Source organism: Pleurodeles waltl, chromosome 7 (assembly GCF_031143425.1).
Source record: "Pleurodeles waltl isolate 20211129_DDA chromosome 7, aPleWal1.hap1.20221129, whole genome shotgun sequence".
NCBI classification, from domain to species: domain Eukaryota; kingdom Metazoa; phylum Chordata; class Amphibia; order Caudata; family Salamandridae; genus Pleurodeles; species Pleurodeles waltl.
The window spans coordinates 1,297,028,424-1,297,048,107 of record NC_090446.1 but is presented as its reverse complement, the minus strand read 5'-3'; the positions used below and the strand labels follow the sequence as shown (position 1 = coordinate 1,297,048,107).

Genomic DNA, 19,684 nt, shown 5'->3' with positions numbered 1-19,684 from the left:
TGGTGTTGTTGCTATGTTTAAGTCTGTAAACTTATTAAAGCTAATATTGGTATACAAAGCATTTTCTGTGTCTGTATTAGAACTAGCTCTATGGTTTACTGCATCTATGCATGTCTGATGTTCCACAAATATTTTTGTATTACTATTAAAAGATGTATACATATATGTATGTGTCTGGTGTGTAAATAATTTTTGGGTAGTAGTTTTTAGGCTTTTTTGTATCTTCTGTGTGCATCTTGAAGTGTTTTATTTATTGTATTAATACTTATGGGAGTTAGTTCAAAAGTAACATAATTCTCATTTGGAACTTTAATCGTGTTTCCAAGTTCATAAATATATTGAATTAGATCTTCAAAGTTTATTATTTCAATAGTGATACATGTTCCATTTGGATGAGGCATTCCTTTGCTATCTCGGCTATGTGAATCAAAAATGAAATAAGTATGTGCACGTGTGAAAATTTAAATTGTATATGCATTGATGCATAGTATTATTCCTGAATGCAAATTTATTGTTATATTTATTTCAGTTCTTAAATCAGGATATAAAGGATCAATACAATGCAGTATGTCACCATAATAAGGTATCCCTAGTTTGAGTGAATATATTGTATTATTATGTTGTATATAATTTGGTAAATCATCTGGATGCATATGCATTTCATGATTAATAGAGTGCATTTGAGTATATAAATTATCTCCTATGTCCATAATATAGTGCAGTGGTTCCCAACCTGTGGTCCGGGGACCCTTGGGGGTCCACGAAGCCTTCTCAGGGGGTCCGCGACTGCTTACAAAATTAAAAAATATGAACAAATATTGACATATTAGGTCTCATGCTTACAGTAATGACTCAGTGGGGGTCCCCGGATTCCAATGATGATTCACTGGGGGTCCCCGAGTTCCATTAATGATAAAGTGGGGGTCCACAGAAGTAAAAAGGTTGGGAATCACTGATATAGTGTAAATCATTTTGATCCCAGTTTTGTGAAGGTTTATAGTAGTTATGTAATATTGCAAAAGTACTATTAGGTAGGCATTGTTTTCCCCTTAAACTGATATTATTTTTTTCATGGCCTTGATGATAACTAGCTTTTAGAATTTTAATTATATTAAATTTTTGTATATATTTTTTTAAATATATATATTTTTAAATTGTTTGAATGTGTTAATTATAAAGAGTTGCTGGGTTTGTAATGTGTTTTAGGTATATTGTATATTATTGTGGTGGTTGTAGAATGGTTTGTAATTGATTATTTGGTTGTATCCTAAGTGTTTTTGTTAAATTGTTTAAAGTTAGTTACTCTACTGTTACTATCCTGCATAGTGTTGTAGCTGTTAAAATTTAAATAAAATTGGAATAAATGTTTTACTTACTTTGTTGACTTTTTTCCCTGCAAAAGATGAAAAGAATTATATATTTTTTTTGTTGAAAATAAATAGATTTAAAGTTTGTTTTGTATTGTAGTTGGGTGTATTAGGGTGTAGTTTGTATTTTACTTGTTTGGGATGAATTGGAATAGGATAGTATGTATTTGTTTGGAGTGCTGTGAATTGTAGTGTGATGGATTGTTGCAAATTGTATTGGAATGGGGTAGATTTAAGTGGGGGAAGTTGAGTGGAATTGTATTATAATGTGGCGCACCGAAGTGGGATAGAATGGTTTGGATTATGTTAGAGTGTGGTGGATTAGAGTGCAGTGAGGTAGATAGGAGTGTTGTAAATTTGGATTAATGTGTAATGTATTTAAATATGGTTGTGGATTGTGGAGGATTGTAGGTTGTAGTTTGATGTGGTGTTGGGTTGATTAGAGTAGGATGTATTTTGATTGGGTGAATTGTATTGAGATTAGATAAATTAGGAGTGGAATGTAATGGATTGAAGTGTGATGGTTTCATTTAAGAGTGTTGTATTGTATTTAAGTAGTACAGATGAATTTAGTTTGGAGTGCGGTAGATTTGATTTGAGTAAGGTGCGTTAATGTGGAGTAGATAGGAGTGTGTGGAATGGATTGTAGTATATTGTTTTAGAGTAAGGTGGTATGGGTAGATTATATTTGAATGTAGTGTGTTGGATTACAGTAGAGTAGGTTTGTTTGTAGTTGTGTTCGATGATTAGAGTGGGAGTGGGATGATTGGAAAAGAGTGGGTTGTATTGGAGTGGGCTGGGGTGGGTTTTATTGGCGTAGGGTAGATTATACTGCAGTGTTGTACTTTGGATTGGATTGGGATGGGCTAGAGTGTAGTGTTATGTATTGCCATGTGCTGGATTGTGGCGAGATGTATTTGTTTGGAATGGGGTACATTAGTTTAGTATGTATTATGGTGCATTGTACTACATTGTAATATATGTGATAAAGTGTTTTGTAATGATATTGGGTGTATCGTTATAGAGTGGAGTGTATTGTAATGTATTGGAATGAGTGTGTTAAAATTTGATATGGTGTTGTGGATTGTACTTAGTGTTGTGTTTTGGATTGAATGATATAAAATAGGGTCAGGATGTAGTAGAGTGTGATGGGGTTAACTTGAATTGTTATGGTGTGTATTAAAGTGGAGTAAATTGTGCTGGATTGGACATGTGGGTTGTATTGTATTGGAGTGTGGCAAAATTGTTTGGAATTGACTGTTTTTATGATGTTTATGTTATTCTATTGAAGGGATGTAGATTTTGCTAGTTTGTAGTTTTGCAGCTGTAGGAATTAATTAACACATTACAGGTAAAAATAAAACATGAAACAATTCTGAACACACACAACTTGCCCTCAGTGATATTTAGTCATGTTTATAAAAGTAGTAACTAAGATTCTGCAAACACAAATAAAAGGCAACATGCGCACTGGTAGAAATAGGCATGTTTATGAAATTAGTAACTAAAGCTCTGCAAATAGGGGATAAAATGCAATGCATTAAAACATACAGAATAATGTAAATGGCTAAACTACATAAACAAATCAATATAAATGTGTCCAGTAGTAGTAACTAATTAGTTTAAAAAAGACATATGTAAGAGGCTTACCTAAATTCTTAAGTAATAACCAATGTGCTTTGCTTGATATTTGGCTTTGTAGTATTCTAAAAGAAAGAAGAATGCTTTGTTTTAGCTATATACAGTGGTTTAATGTTTGCAAGGCTAATGAAAGTTAACAAACGCTAAGGTAAAGTAATGAATCTGAATGAAATAATTGTGGAAAAATGTATTATTATTAGCTAAAAAGAAAATGAAGTTGTAATTAGCTCTAAAGGTAATGTATGTATGTGTGTGAGCATGTGTATGCGAGAGAGAGCGTATGTGTGAGACAGAGTATCTGTGTGTGTGTAAAAGGAAGAGGGAGGATAAGGTGAAAAACAGGGACAGTGTATGTGTGAGAGAGTGCTGTGTGTGAAGGAGGGAGCGAGAGAGAGAAACAAAAAGAGTACTGTGTGAGTGATTGAGAGAGAGAATGTGAAACAGAGAGTGAATGTGTGTGAGAGAGAATGCCTTATTGAACACTAACTCAACAGAAAAAGTTAAGCTGTGCTTGTTGAGATTTGGAATATAGAGAGGTATGAGATAAAGCTGAGTGTGTAACATTGAAATTCAAAGTTCTGTTGATGAGTGTGTAAGAGAGGAATAAAAAGCTTATGTGTGTGTTTTAGGATGTGTGTATGTCCATGAGAGCATATATGTGTGTGTGTGTGTTATTAGGACGAATGTAACAGCATGAACATTTTGCATGATATGTCTTTAAAATTAATAACTGAAACTTTTGAAACACAAGGTGAAATCTAATGCGAGCACTGTTATATTTAAGCACGTTTTGCAAATGATTAACCAATATGTACGTGAGAGCTTGTATGTATAAGAGAGAGTGTGTATGTGTAAAATAGAGCGAGAGGAGAAGGTGAGAAAGAGAGACAGTGTCTGTGTGAGAGAGATAGTGTTGTGTGTGAGAGAGGGAAAGATAGAAAGATAAAGAGAGGCAGAGCTGTGTGAATGAGAGAGCAGGAGCGAGACATAGAAAGAGAGTGTGTGTGTGTTATGAGGACTAATGTACTGGCAAGAAAACGTTGCATAATATAGCTGCTAGGTAATTTTAAAGATTAACTGTGCTAACTGGAGATTAAAACAAATGTGCGCACAGCTATATTTAAGCACATTTTGTAAATTACTAATTGAAGTAACAGTGCAAACACGAGATGACAAAAAACGTGCACTGCTATATTTAAGCTTGTTTAACAGAACTAAGGGGGTCATTCTGACCCCGGCTGGCGGCGGAAGCCGCCGGCCTGGCTGGGACCGCCAGAATACCGCTGCGCGGTCAAAAGACCGCCGCGGGTATTCTGGGTTTCCCGCTGGGCTGGCGGGCGACCGCCAGAAGGCCGCCCGCCAGCCCAGCGGGAAACACCCTTCCATGAGGATGCCGGCTCCGAATGGAGCCGGCGGAGTGGAAGGGGTGCGACGGGTGCAGTTGCACCCGTCGCGATTTTCAGTGTCTGCATGGCAGACACTGAAAATCTTGGTGGGGCCCTGTTTCGGGGGCCCCACGACACCCCATACCGCCATCCTCTGCCTGGCGGCCAAAACCGCCAGGAACAGGATGGCGGTATGGGGGTCGGAATCCCCATGGCGGTGCAGCAAGCTGCGCCGCCATGGAGGATTCCCCAGGGCAGCAGAAAGCCGGCGGTACACCGCCGGTTTTCCGTTTCTGACCGCGGCTGTACCGCCGCGGTCAGAATGCCCAAGGGAGCACCGCCAGCCTGTTGGCGGTGCTCCCGCGGTCGTTGGCCCTGGCGGATTTTACCGCCAGGGTCAGAATGACCCCCTAAGTGTGCAAACAGGAGATAAAAATTAACACATGCACTGCTATATGTAACCACATTTTGTAAATTACTAATTGAAGCTGTGTAAATGGTACATAAAAGATAACGCACACACTGCTATGTTAAAGTAGTGCACATGCGTGATTAAACAAAAGTGGGCACTAATATGATGTAATAAAATATATAGCTATGCGATGTAAAATTGAGCCAGCAGTAGTAGGTGTTTAAACTGTGGAAAACGATTACTTGTTAACAATAGATGTAGTCGTAATTTTGACTATAGCGAAATATACAAAGTTAAGCTGACTTTGGTGGATTTTAAAGGTTAGACATGCATGTTAAAAGGCTGAGAGTGCACAAGTAAAATTTATAGCAGAGTGCTTTGTGAATGAGAGCAGGAGAGAGACATACAAAAAGAAAGAGAGTGTGTATGAGAGTGAGAGAAAAAGCGTGTGTGTTAGAGAGGATGTGTGTATGTGCGGGAGAGCTTGTATGTATAAGAGTGTGTGTGTGTATATGTAAAATAGAGAGAGAGGATAAGGTCAGAAAGAGAGACAGTGTCTGTGAGAGAGGTAGTGTTGTGTGTGAGAGACGGAAAGCGAGAAAGAGAAAGAGAGACAGCGCTGTGTAATGAGAGAGCGGGAGAGACAGAGAGAGTTTCTGTGTGAGCGAGAGGGAAAGGAAAACCGATTGTGTGGGAGAGAGGATGTGTGTAAGTTTGTTAGAGCGTGTATAGGTGAGCGACTGTGTGTGTCTTATGAGGACTAATGTACTGGCACTGAAACATTGCATAATATAGCTGCTTGGTAATTCTTAAGATTAACTGTGCTAACTGGAGATGAAAACAAATGTGCGCACAGCTATATTTAAGCACATTTTGTAAATGACTAATGGAAGTAACGGTGCAAACACAAGATGACAAAAAATGTGCACTGCTATATTTAAATTAAAGATCTAAAACTACATAAATAATTCAATATAAATGTGTCCCCCAATAGTAATTATTTAGTTTAAAAACACACATACAAAAGACTTACCGAATTTTAAAAGTAACAACGAATCTGCTTTGCGTGATATTCAGCTTTGTAAGATTCTCAACCGAAAAAAAGACTGCTTAGTTTTAGCTATATACAGTGTTTAAATATGAGCAAGGCTAATAAAAGTTAACAAAAGGTAAGTAAAGTAGCGAATAAAAATGAAGTAATGTTAGAAAAGTGTATTCTTATTGGTTAAAAAGAAAACCTAGTTGTAGTTGGCTCTAAAGGTAAAAAAAGGTTTAGCCTGCTTTTAGCACTTAGGTGTAATGCACGCACACCTTGTTGTTAAAACAATGGTACGCCAAAAAGTCTGGAGTGGTGTGAAAATTTGAAAAACTAGGCTGTATTCATGAAAGCTACCATTCATCTTCAGTAAAGAAAGGATTAGCATAGTTGTAAACATCACCATCAACATCCACATACGCTGTTTAGGTTCATGATAACGATCTTTAAAGCTATTCTAATTCTCTTCCTACTGAAGGTAGGTGATATGTTCCAAAACACATCAACAAACTACAGAACTCTGTCTAGCCACTGCAGACCCTTTTTTGCGGCTAAATTGATTTTCTTCCTTGGAAAAAAGTAGCAGCATGTATTTAAATAAAAAAAAATGTGCCTCTGCATAATGGAAGGCTAAGTTCTAAATAAGAATATTTTAAGGTGTGCAAACGCTAAACAAACGACAAAGTTGTCGCTGATGGGCTTTAAATTGATGTTAATAAATAATAAGGTTTAAACAGGCACAGGTAAACCGTAACTGGTGTTATTTTGAGATATGTGGAACTAAAGTAAAACTTTACGAGAGCACTTGTGGTCTTTTAAAAATGCCAATACATACGAAAATATTAAGCAGGCACAACTAAGCCTGTACTGGCAGTGTTTGAAATAGGGTCAGTGTATAATTAGAAATGTGCAGACACTGTCAAGATTTGTCAATTTACATAAACTCTGCATAACATGGATGCGAGGCAATTAATAACAGAAACTGTGCAAACACAAGATCAAAGGCAAAACGTACGCTGGAGTATTAACCTGACATGGTGAAAACTTTGAATAAAATGTATATTAATGCCTCTGTGAGTGATGTGTGTGAGACAGAGTACATGTGTGTAAGACAGAACATGTGTGTATTACAAAAAGGATGTATGTATGTGAGTGATAGCTTGTATAAGTAACAGGGCGTATGTGTGTGTGAAAGAAAGAGAGAGGATAAAGTGAGAGAAAGGGACAGTGTGTACGTGAAAACATTAGTGCATTGTGTGACAGAGGGAAAGAGAGAGAGAGAAAAAAATAAAGTGCTGTGTAAATGAGAAAGTGGGAAAGAGACCAAAAAAATAAAAACTGTTTGTGTGTGAGATAAAGAGAAAAACCGATTGTGTGGGAGAGAGGATGTGTGTATGTATGTGAGAAAGCGTGTGTGTAAAATCCAATATAAGCACGGAACCTTTGACTAATATAGCTGCAAGGTAATTCATAATAATTAAGACTGTGCAAACGCTACGAAAACAAATGCGCACACTGCTATATTTAAGCAAGTTTGTAAGTTTACTAACCAAAGTAAAACTAAAAACACTAGATGAAAGCAAATACACGCAGTGCCATACTTAAGTTCGTTTTAAAAATTACTAAACCAAAAAACTAAAAACACGATGTGAAAAGCAAAGGCCACACTACGATGTTAACCTGACATGGTGTAAACGTAAAATAAAATAGATCTGAATATCTCTGTGAGTGATGTGTGTGAGACACAGGACGTGTGTGTAAAAGAGAGCACCTCTGTGTGGGTGAAAGATGTGTGTATGTGCCTGAGAGCGTGTTTGTGTAAGAAAGCATGTATTGCAAAATAATTAATAATAACCAAAACTGTTCAAACATTGAATAACAATAAAACAACGCACGCACTGTTATTTTTAAACACGTTTAAAAATGTACTAACCAAATCTGTGCAAACACAAGTTAAAGGCAACGCGCAACCGGCGCTTAACAGACTGATCGCTACAGTGCGACGAAATATACTAAATAAAAAAGTTCCACAATCATCGAAAAAAAGTAACCAGTGTAAGAAGATTGTACTTGGTTGCTGCGCTTTGGGAGGGATAAACACGAAAGGAGGCATGACAAATGCATGCCAGAAACCAATAGCAAACAAAGAATATAATTGTGACCAGCACACAGCCAATAACAAGCCAGTAGGTGGGCATAAAGCCCACAGAGCAATTACAAAAGTCAGAGAGACAGCGCATGCGCGCAGCCTAGGCTCGACCTAAAAAGGGGACCATATGAAAGTCATATGGAAAATATGTCAAAAAAGAAAAAAGGAGACAACAGGGGAAAAAAGCCTCTGGGGATAAAAAAAGGATGTTCGACTAACCAACATGTAATATGCTGGAAGCAACAAAGACTCAATGTTTCAGAAGTAAGGGGCCTATCGAGTGTTACAAAGAAAACTCATACACGGGATATCATCATTCAATCCTTTTATGTGGGTCCCTAATTGAAAGACCCAGTGTTGTTCTACTTCTAATAGGGATTTGGGAGAAAGTTTAGGAGTATCAAGGACAGCCCACCACATATCGTAAGGAGTGTGGTTTACATCAAGATAGTGAACACTAAGGCCCTCCTTACAACCCCAGCGGTAAATCCCGCTTTCCGCCGTGCAGAAGACCGCCAACATACCGTTGCGGAGGCGGAATTCGCTACAGGTATTACAACTCACAGCTCGGAATCCGCCACAATACAGACACCAACACAAGTCCGCCACAACAAAGGGAGATACCAAAACCTACACCGTCACACCAACAGGAATATGCCCACACTATCACGACCCACGAATCAACGCGGCGGTCTTGCAACTGCGGTATTCCATTGGCAGTACACACCGCCGCGCTCAAAATACACACACATTTACAAAACACAACCACATTGGACAATTCAAAACACACATACCTGACACACATACACACACCACACCCACACACCCAATCCAATATAAAGCACACACCCACATCACCCACAAACCCTTACAACCACAATTCTGAAAGAAAGCCAGAGAAAGAGACTACCTAACACAACGCTAGCATCCACAGACACACAACGCCATCACTCATACAACATCCACGCACCTCAAAGAACACACACCAACACATCCCCTCACTCATCACAACAGACACCACCTCACACATCACCCACAGCACATCATGGCAGCTCAAAGACACCCCAGGTTCTCTGAGGAGGAGCTCAGGGTCATGGTGGAGGAAATTGTCCGGGTAGAGCCACAGCTATTCTGATCACAGGTGCAGCAGACCTCCATTGAAAGGAAGATGGAGCTATGGCAGAGAATCGTCGACAGGGTCAACGCAGTGGGACAGCATCCAAGAACACGGGATGACATCAGAAAGAGGTGGAACGACCTATGATCTGATAGTGAAAGTTCAAACTTCAGTATATACAAATATGTACACCAACTACACATGTCCAGATAGTGTACCAATCATTGTCCGTGGACCAGTGGTCCCAAAATGCATGGGCGAAGCCCACACAAGATACCTGACTCGAAACGGAGAGAACACTGCAGGGGCATCAGATCAAAAACAGGCACCTCAGGGGGAAGGGGAGGGGGGGCACCTCAGCCGGATGAACGGATGACGCCATTGCTGCACGAGGGGGCTCCATGCCCATTGCTGTATCCTGGGGAGTGCAAAGCCACAGTCTCTCGAGTCTTTCCAGTGGGTGAATTGCCCACTGCATTATCCTGGGGTGTGCAAAGCCACAGTCTCTCAAGTCTTTCCAGTGGGTGGTTTGCCCACTGCTTTATCCTGGGGAGTGCAAAGCCACAGTCTCTCAAGTCTTTCCAGTGGATGGTTTTCCCACTGCTTTATCCTGGGGAGTGCATAGCCACAGTCTCTCAAGTGGATAACAGTCTCCACTGGTTCTGGAGGGGGCCTTGTGCCCAGAGTGCTTCATCCTGCCAAGGACTGAGGTAGTGGATGCCTTTCTCCACTTGTTCTGGAGGGGGCCTTGTGCCCAGAGTGCTTCATCCTGCCAAGGACTGAGGTAGTGGATGCCTTTCTCCACTGGTTCTGGAGAGGGCCTTGTGCCCAGAGTGCTCCACATGCAGTGTGGCCGGTCCCATTCCCTCACATGGGTGTGTGTGCCACAAGATTGCCTAGGAACAGATAGCATGATACGCCATTGAGGCAGACACATACCCCACCCTGCTGCAGCTTCGCCTTCCACCTGCAGGTGCAAACAGTGATGAAAGTCATGCCTCATGGAAGCTGGGCAGGGTCCAGGAAGTTTCCTCCAGCCTCGGACGGCTGACCACTGGGGATGGTAGCCATGTCAGTGGTGGTGCCACTGTCCGAGCACGTCGCTGGGCTGGTGGCGGTGCTTGCGGCGGTGTCTGTGGCGGCGGTGCTGGCGGTGGCGCATGTGTCAGCACCTGTTGAGAGACATAGCAGGACGTCTCCTGCAGCCTCGGATGGCTGCCCACTGGGGAAGATGTTGGGGACTGTTGCTGAGGCTGTCGACATGCAGGTGGCGGTGTAGGTGCTGTGCAGGTGGCGGTGCTGGTGGCGGTGCAGGGGGTTGTGCTGGTGGCGGGGCAGGTTGCGGTGTTCGCGATACAGGTTGGTGTAGTGGTTGACAGAAGGGGTGACACTAGTCCCTCAGTCGGTGCCACCGTGCCCGGTCCTGACCTGCTCTTCTGCTTTTGTCCCGTCCCCACCTTTGATGGTGCCGCAGCTGTCTTGCCACTGTCCCCTTTTGTTTTGGCAGAGCCCTTGGTGGCTAGTAGGTACGGCTTCTCCCTCTGGGATGTGGGCACCTTCTTCACCTTGGCAGGTGGTGGAATGTCCTTGGCCTCGCAAGGTGGCACACTGTCAGCCCTGATGGGTGGCACACTCGATGACCCCGCAGTTGCTGGCACCACTGTGCCTGGGGATTTGGTGGCTAAAGGTCTACACTTAATATAGTTTCTATTTTTAGCTCAGGAGAAGTTATTTTCTATGTGGTCCTGATGAAGCGCCATCTGATCCGGCAGAACTTTTTCGAGGCACGAAACATGTTGACCTTTTTTTAGTGGTTGAAGCAAATTCCTTCCGCTACTATTAAGGTGGAGTGTGGGAACATTATTTCCTTTTTCCTCCCCAGTGTTTTTAACCTTGACCGGGACCCCGCTATGATCAATAAAGCAGGTTTTGGAGGTTCCCGAGCCACTTTTAACCCTTTCTCTCTCTCATGCTTTTTGTTCCTCGATCTTTGCCAGTAGGTTTAAATGTATTCCTATGTGCTCTTTACCATGGCACATACTACCAATTAAGATCTATGGCAAAGAGCCCCCCTGTGGGGCCCGTCAGACATTGCAGAGCAAGTCTGACGAGGAGCGAGCCCTATGATGAAGCATGGCATCTAATAAGATGTGTGAGGGATCTTGCTTCTATTATTAGAAGTGCCTGTTGGTCTCTTTATGTCTTTTTTGGAACAGTGTACTCTTATTTGTTTTGATATTATCACTAGGGATACTTTACACTGGACCATTTAATCTCCCTGTCCCCCATATGATTATATAGCTCACATAACTACCCCCGATGGAAAGGTGTGGACTTTCATCCACGATTGTCCAATATGGAGACTTAAGGAGGATCAAAGATTGGCTCTTGACTCAGATATTATGGTAGAGGAGGTCGGGACCACCTTGGGACAAATGCAATCAGGGAAAACTCCTGGCTCTAATGGATTCCAAGTCGAACTCTTTAAACAACTATGTGAACACACAATTGCCCCACTACACGTGGCCCTAGTGGAAGCATGGAAGACAAGTATATTATTGGATGACATGCGCACTGCAGTGGTGATAATGATTCCAAAGGGAAGCAAATCACTGGATCATTGGGACTCCTACAGGCCCATTTCCCTGATAATGCAGACATTAAAATACTCGTGAAAGCACTGGAAAATAGGTTAAAAACAGTCAAAATACATTTGGTGCATCCAGATCAGAATGGATTCATGCCAAGTCGTTTGACTAGGATGAATCTTCGCAGCCTACATAACGACCTAGTCTTTGCTCGAGACTCGCCGGTGGAGAAAACAATAGCTTCATAGGATGTGAAGAAAGCATTCGATTCAGTGGAATGGACATACCTTTTTGGGATATTGAAAAGGTTGGGATTTGGCCCCAAATACATCCGGTAGGTCAGACTATTATATGACCGCCCGGGTGAAGGTCAATGGATACACCTCTCGGGCGTTGAGCTTTCGGAGGGGCACCAGCCAGGGTTGCCCACTTTCTCTGATGCGGATTGCGTTGGCAGTTGAAGCACTGGCAACATCGATAAGAGTTGATACACAAGTGTGGCGCTGGCCGGGCTGCAAGGGGGAGGGAGTCTGTATCTGGCTATATGCTGATGATATTTTGCTGTACTTAACCAACACAACGCACACATTAAATAGGCTCCGACATATATTTGACACGTTTGGGCTTTGCTATAAACTGGGATAAATCATTATTGTTCCAATTGGACGACAGTCAGACAGATACTCAACTCCAACTGCCACACCTAATAGAGTGAACCAAGTTTAAATAGTTGGGGGTCTGGATAACCCTGTCCCGGACTAATATTATGGGGCTAATTTGGCACCACTATTGCAGCGCCTTGAGCAAGGGATAGGATACTAGTAATCGCTCCCACCTTCCTTGCTAGGGAAGGCTGCGATGTTTAAAATGATAGCGCTCCCCAAACTGTTATATATACACTACAGAATACACCATACAGAGTACCAGAGAAATTCTTCACTAAGATAGATAACCTGACAGGGAATTTGATATGGGCGAGAGATCAGCCACGGTTTTCTCTGAAAACACTACAAAGATCTAAATACGAAGGGGGTATAGCGCTACCAAATGTAAGAAAGTATTATGAAGCGGCACAGGCAAGTGTAGTGAATGAATGGGCATACACAGAGAGAGACCATCCTGAGTTTTGGAGGGAAAAAGCAGGGATGGGGACATATAGTTATCTTCATGTACTGTATGGAGGTTGTCCCCTCGCACCTACCTGCCCGGCGACACTCAGGGTGATAGAAAGCTGGAGGAGACTCACAAGAGAAATGGGCTGGCACAACAGACTAATTCTGAAGACCCCACTATGGGGGGAGTGCTAGACTAAAAGAGCTTCTGGGAAGGCTGATCGGAGCGTCTTTTTCTCGCTCTGGAGCCTTCCAATTCTACACACTGGTGCTGCCTTTTCCAGGGCTGAAAGGAGAGGGAAGTCCTGCAGGCCTGTAAGAGTTTCTTTGAGGCTCTGAAAATATTAAAACAAATATTACAACTTTTAACTGGACATTACAATAATTTTTGTAAACTCCTTTGTGAGTTTGATTTTTCTCTGCCTTCACCCAGCCTTTGACTCCCATTGACGTCCTGCTGATTGTGCTGGGTAAGGCTGTAATAAATGGATTCTAGGGTCTTTAGCTCTATTCCCCCTTCATCCTGTAAATAATTTAATGACCCTTGCTTCCGTTTGGGGATATAGTTGATTATGAGGTTTAATACCCTCTACTGACCATGTCTGACTATGAGACATATGAGCAGGGCCTTGAAATATATAGCCCAAACGAAGATGAAAACTATTATTTTGATGTTAATATGAAGCAAGTCAATGATAAATCAGTCCATAAATCCATTGATAATGCTCTCAGCTCAGCCCTGCAACCAATTTCAAACGTCTTGATGAGCTGTCTGCTCGCCCTTCAGTCCCTTCCCCGTATGGGGGTCTTTCCCTCACTCCTTCTACTCCTTCCTCACAACCAGCCTGGCCCCATTCAGATACTATCGCTACATTATCCCAGGGAGCATTACCGGAGCATTCTTATTCTGCTGGGGCCCAACTCCCTCTGCCACCTCCTCCAATACAGCCACAGATTCAGATAATTTCTCTTCCTCTCACAAGTCTCACGCTCATAAACGTTCTAAAAAACACACACACTCCCACTCCCCTCCCTCCCTTTTCAACTTCAAACCTTCGGACACTCCCCATTCCATGTCCTCCGTTTGGACCCCTGCTCCTGCGGTAGCTTATTACATGCAGCACCACCTATGAAAAAGTTTTTAAAAAGAGGCCCGATCCAGGCTCAAATTCGAATGACCTAAGCCGGATTTACCACACAAAACTGTTCTCACACCTGACATAGATGCCACAATGCTGACCTTTCTCAAGAAATTCAACAAGAATCCAAAGAAAGGTATCGACAGGACCCTCTGGGCCTGTCAAGACAAGCTTCTTGATGTCTCGGGTCCCTTAGCCAAAATCCTTTCATTGGTCCTTCATGCACATGAGACAGATGCCCACATCCACCCAGAAGTCTTGGCTGGGTGGACGCAATGGGCCATTTGCCTCTTGGGAAATGCTAATTGCGCTTTGGCCTCTGAACGCCACAAGTCGGTGTTGTTAAGGATTGATCCACAGTTGGTTAAACAGGCCTCAGCTAAAACAGGCCCCCTTGCTTGGGGGCAGTTATTTGGAGATCGGTTTTGTTAGAACTGGCAGCTTTTTGGCATGTCTCCCCTGTCTTTTTGCCTTCTGACCTCCTGTTTTTATGGTAAACTGGACTCTGTTTTTTCTGGTTTATTGTCTCTGCGCACTTTACCACTGCTGATCAGTGTTAAAGTGCAAGTGCTCCCTCTGTAAATGTTATTGGTGATTGGTTTAGCCATGATTGGCATATTTGATTTACTAGTAGGTCCCTAGTAAAGTGCACTACAGGTGCCTAGGGCCTGTACATCAAATGCTACTAGTGGGGTTGCAGCACTGATTGTGCCACCCACATGAGAAGCCCTGGAAAAATAGCTCAGACCTGCCACTACAGTGTTTGTGTGTGCAGTTTTAAATTGTCAATTTGACTTGGCAAGTGTACTCACTTGCCAGGCCTAAACCTTCCCTTTTACTACATGTAAGGCACCCCTATGTTTGGCCCTAGGTAGTCCCATGAGCAGGGTGCAGTGTGTGTGTGTGTTAAAGATGGGGCATGTACTGATGTGTGCTACATGTCTTAACAATGAAATACTGCTAAATTCAGTCCTCACTGTTGCCAGGCCTATATCTCTCATATGTTATCCTGGGGGCTGCCTTTAAATAACTTTAAAGGGCAGATTCCCTTTGAGATCAGATAGAAATGTGGAGTTTGGGGTCGCTGAACTGACAATTTAATAATACATCTTTTAGTGAAGTTGGTTTTTAGATTGCTAGTTTGAAAATGCACTTTTAGAAAGTAGGCATTTTCTTGCTTAAACCATCCTGTGACTCTGCCTGTTTGCGGATTCCCTGTCTAGGTCAGTTTGACAGTTGGGCTGTTTACACCTCCCCTCTACACAGTGACACAAAGGGAGCTGGGATGTAGCCTGCATATCCTGATGAGCCATCTGATCTAGAGTGGAGGGAGGAGTGGTCACTTACACCTGAAAGGCCTGTGCCTGCCCTCACACAATGCAGTCTCCAACCCCCTGGTGTGTGTCTGGGGCCTGGCCTGGACAAGGAAGGTTCTTGCAAACAACTGAGACTTTCCTTTGAAGTTTGCCAACTTCAAAGGCAGAAAGGGGTGTAAGGATTGGACCCAAATCCCCAGACTTTTAGAATCTTTCTGGAATCAAGAGGAACCTCTGCCAAGGAGAAGAGCTGAAGAGCTGGAGGAGGAGTAGTGTCCCTTTGCTGTGTTGCTTTGCTGGATTGGCCTGCAGTTGCTGCTTCTGCCTTAAAAGAGAGCAAAGGATGAACTTTGCTGTGTATCCTGCTTGAGAAAGTTCTCCAAGAGCTTGGAGTAGAGCTTGCCTCCTGTTGGAAGTCTCACGGACATCAAAGACTTCAGTATCATCTGTCTACAGCACTGGGAACTGTGTGTTTTGTGCTGCTTAAGAAGAAAAACCACTGCAACGCCGTCAACGATGCGGCTAGCCTGCACTGTGACCTGCCGACGCTGCACGGAGCCACACTGCCCCGCTTTGCACTGCGACCCTGGTCTCACTGACGCCGTCATCCTACGCCACTACCGAGCCACTGCTCGCACGTGACCTGTGGGTGCCGTACTCCGGCATCGCCTTGCTCACACCGCAGCCTGGGCATCCCTAACGACGCTGTGCCTGCTGACACCGACGCTGCTTCCTGCACCATGGCCTGTGGACACCGCTCGTGAGGTACACGAAGCACCATCCCGTCCCGCACCGCAGCCCCAGTCCGCAGCCAGCCTGAACTGTTGGTTTTGTTGATCACGACGCAGTGATAGCCAAAGGCGGAGCTATCGACTTCAAGGAACTGTATTTTTAAGTTAAATTTTGCAATTCATATCTTTTTTACTGTAGGTTGGATTTTTATGTTTTTGGTTGTTTTATGTAGATAAATACTGGCTATTTCTCTAAAACTGGTATGGCGTCCCTTTGTAGGGTTTTCACTGTGTTACTGTGGGTTATGTGCAAATGCTTTACACATTGCTTCTGAGATGAGCCTGACTGTTCTTGCCAAGCTACCAAGGGGGTGAGCAGGGGTTATCTGAGCAGATTTCTCCCTTATCCTGACTAGAGTGAGGGTCCCTACTTGGACAGTGTGCAAACCGACTGCCAACTAGAGACCCCCATTTCTAACAGGTTTGTAAAAGACAATGCAAAATTGTGAACACTTTCACTTCCCTTGATAAATCTCAAGCGTCCTTGAAGGGGATGTTTAGTCCCCTTTTTGGAAAGGTTGGTCGCGTTAGAGGACGGTCAGCCAGCCGATTCAACCAGCAAAGTTGTGATGGTATCTGTATTTTACCCCAGGCTCCGTCTTGACCACTGACTCCATTTAGTGCTTAGCTTAGCTTCACACACCATCAGGTGTTTTTCTGCACACAGCTTGTGCAATGTGTTGTCGCTATTTCTCACTGAAGGATGAGTACATAACACGAGGGAGTGAAGAGAACAGATGATAAGATGTACCAAGCTGAGAATGTTTACAGTAAGGCAGGGAAAAGCTCGGTCTTGGAAAAACACTGTAAGACTTGGCCAACCTCTACCTGTTCTTTTCAACACTGACCTGGTACGACCCACAGTTGAACAACTCACTGCATGGAAGGGGGAGTTTCTAGAACTCTCCTCTCTAGCTTGTTTAAGGTATATAAGAGATGAGCTTGAGGTCCGGGGATAGATTGAACTCATTCTGGGGGGGGTGGAACGCCTTGCCCGGATCCCAGTGGGTAGTTCTCTTTTTCGCTCTCGGTTGGGTTCACGACTTGCTGTTGGCAAAGAGATGATGGAGCCGACAAGCCCCAATGGTGTTGCATTTTTAATTATTTTTTAGCTTTGCATTATGAGCGCATGTATACTTAGTATATATATATGTAAGTTAATCATTGTTTACTTCTGTGATCAGTATTATGTCATTGCTGTGATCATTTTCAGAGCTGTGCAGGTGTTTTGTATCTGAAATTAAAGCTCACATTATTTTTTTTCTGTGCATGAGATTTGAGAGGCGTTTTAATAAATTCATTACTCACACTAAGATTGCTGGCCTTTGACATTTCTTTTACTTCGTCTTCTCTTTGTCTGCAGCACAGCAGAACAAAAGTCCTCTCCAAGATTACAAACCCAGATGCAGGGTCTATGGCCAAGACCCAGTACAGGCGGGCTTCTAGCCCAGCGGATCCAGAGGCTACCAAATATGTAACTACAGGGCTATCGAGCCTCTGACAATCCTTCCCCAGGTAACAAACCCTTCTGTTCCCTCTTCTTCCTCTGGAGGGAAGGTTACGCAATTTTCTGCACAATTGGGCCACACTTTCTTCAGATTGTTGGGTGTTCTATACAGTGTAGAGCTATCATATAAAGTTGTTTTGACTCCCTTTTCAGGCTTCTCTTCCCCTCCACTCACTTTCTCCCAACAAGACATGTCTTTTATAGACTATGAATTTCAGGACTTTTGTCAAAACAAGCCAACACTGCTTCTTCTTCTTATCCAAGAGGCTTCTGCAGTAATGTGTTTCTGGTTCAGAAGAAGGGAGGCGGTCAAAGGTTGGTGCTCAATCTCAGGGACTTCTATCCATTTGTGCTGTATCACCATTTCAAGATGGAGGGTATCCATCTTCTGAGGAGCTTACTTCAAGATAGAGATTCAATGGTTTGTCTTAATCTCAAAAGATGCTTACCTGTCAGTACCCATTTCTCCCCTTCACAGGAAGTATCTGCAATTCTGCTGGAGGGATCAGTGGTACATATACTATTCCCTCCTATTCTGTCACCCCCTGGGTGTTCACCAAACTCCTGAAACCAGGGGTGGAACACCTTCGGGGGCTGGAGGTCCTCATGATAGTCTACCTAGGCGATATGATTCTCTTAGCACAGGACAAACACCTTCTGTTAACTCATCTGTCATGGGCAGTTTCTCTACTCCAAGAATTGGGTTTTGTAATCAACCACAAAAAATCCTTTGTGATTCCTTCACAGCAACTACAGTAGAGTTCCTCGGTTTCAGGTGGATTCCATCAAAGCCCTTTTGCTTCTTTCACCGCTGAAAATGAAAGCCATCAAACAGGAATTGAAGACCATTCTCTCCAAACAGATGGTGTCTTTGAGATCCCTGGCCCAGATTGTGAGGTTACTTGCTTCTTCGATTCAAGCAGTGTTTCTGGGCCCCTTACATTACAGGACTCTTGAACACCTGAAGATTCACTATCTTCAACAGGGTTTCAGTTACGATCAACTAATTCCACTGTCTGACGAGGCCCAAGAGGAACTTTAATGGTAGCTACTTCAAATGGACGTGTGGAATGGCAAGGCCATTTTCGGGGCAACTCCCGATGTCATCATAGAGGCCGAAGCCAGTCATTGGGACTGGGGAGCAAGATGCAGAGATTTTCTACCGGAGGTCAATGGTCATCCGAGGAACTACGACTCCAAGTAAACTGTTTGGAACTGCTAGCCGGTCCCTTCGCCATAAAATCCCTGTCTATGGTCAAGTGCAATTGTTGCTTTCTCTTATGGATGGACAATGTGTCTGCCGTTCGGTACATCAATCGACTGGGGGGAACCAGATTCTGCCTGTTGGAGAACACTGCCAGGGAGTTTTGGCATTTTTGCCTTTATCAGAAGTTATGGTTGTGGTGGAATTATTTTGGGGGAAGGACAATCTAGTTGCAGGCTGGAACTCCAGGTTCCTAGTGGACGCAAGCGATTGGAAACTCCATCCCAGCGTTTTCCAGATCATGTTGTCCTTGGGTCCATGCCAGGTGGATCTGTTTGCGTTATGCCTCAATGCTCAACTGAACAGATTCTACAGCTGGAGACCGGATCCGATGGCCTTAGCAGTGGATGCCTTCTACAGAAGTGAGCTATGCGTTCCCACCCTTTACCATGATCCTAAGGGTCGCTGCTCAAGCCACATGGCAGTTAGCAACATTGGTTCTGATTACTCTGGTGTGGAAGACACAACCGTGGTTCCCAACCCTCCTGGAAATGTCATTGGCTTTCCTCATGCTTCTTCCGGTCTTCCCTCACCTCCTTTTGGATCCAGTGGACTCCTCCCATCCTCTGCTTCTTCAGAGTTACCTGACCTATATGGCCTGGAAAATTTCAGGAGACATGGCCAAATTGAATACATTTAATCGGTAGCTTCCACTTTTATACACCAAGCTTAGGCTCCTTCCACTAGCAAATGATATTCTTCAGCATGGAAGAAGTGGGTGAGTTGGTGCCTTCAGCGGGAGGTGGATCCCGTGGGATCTGAATTAAAAGATGTTTTGAACTTCCTTTGGGAGTGTGCCAAATCTGGATTATGTTATGGTACGGTAAATAATTTCAGGTCGGCTGGGCATGATCTAGTGG

At 43.3% G+C, this 19,684-nt stretch overlaps 1 protein-coding gene across 2 annotated transcripts in view; it reads right to left on the bottom strand.

Moving 5' to 3' along the window:
- CCDC106 (coiled-coil domain containing 106) overlaps nt 1–19,684 on the bottom strand; it is a 289,790-nt gene that overhangs the window by 268,152 nt on the left and 1,954 nt on the right. For both annotated transcript variants that reach the window (XM_069200552.1, XM_069200554.1), the window contains exon 2: nt 3,018–3,073. The gene's annotated coding sequence lies outside the window, so the exon portion shown is untranslated. The remainder of the gene's footprint in view (nt 1–3,017; nt 3,074–19,684) is intronic.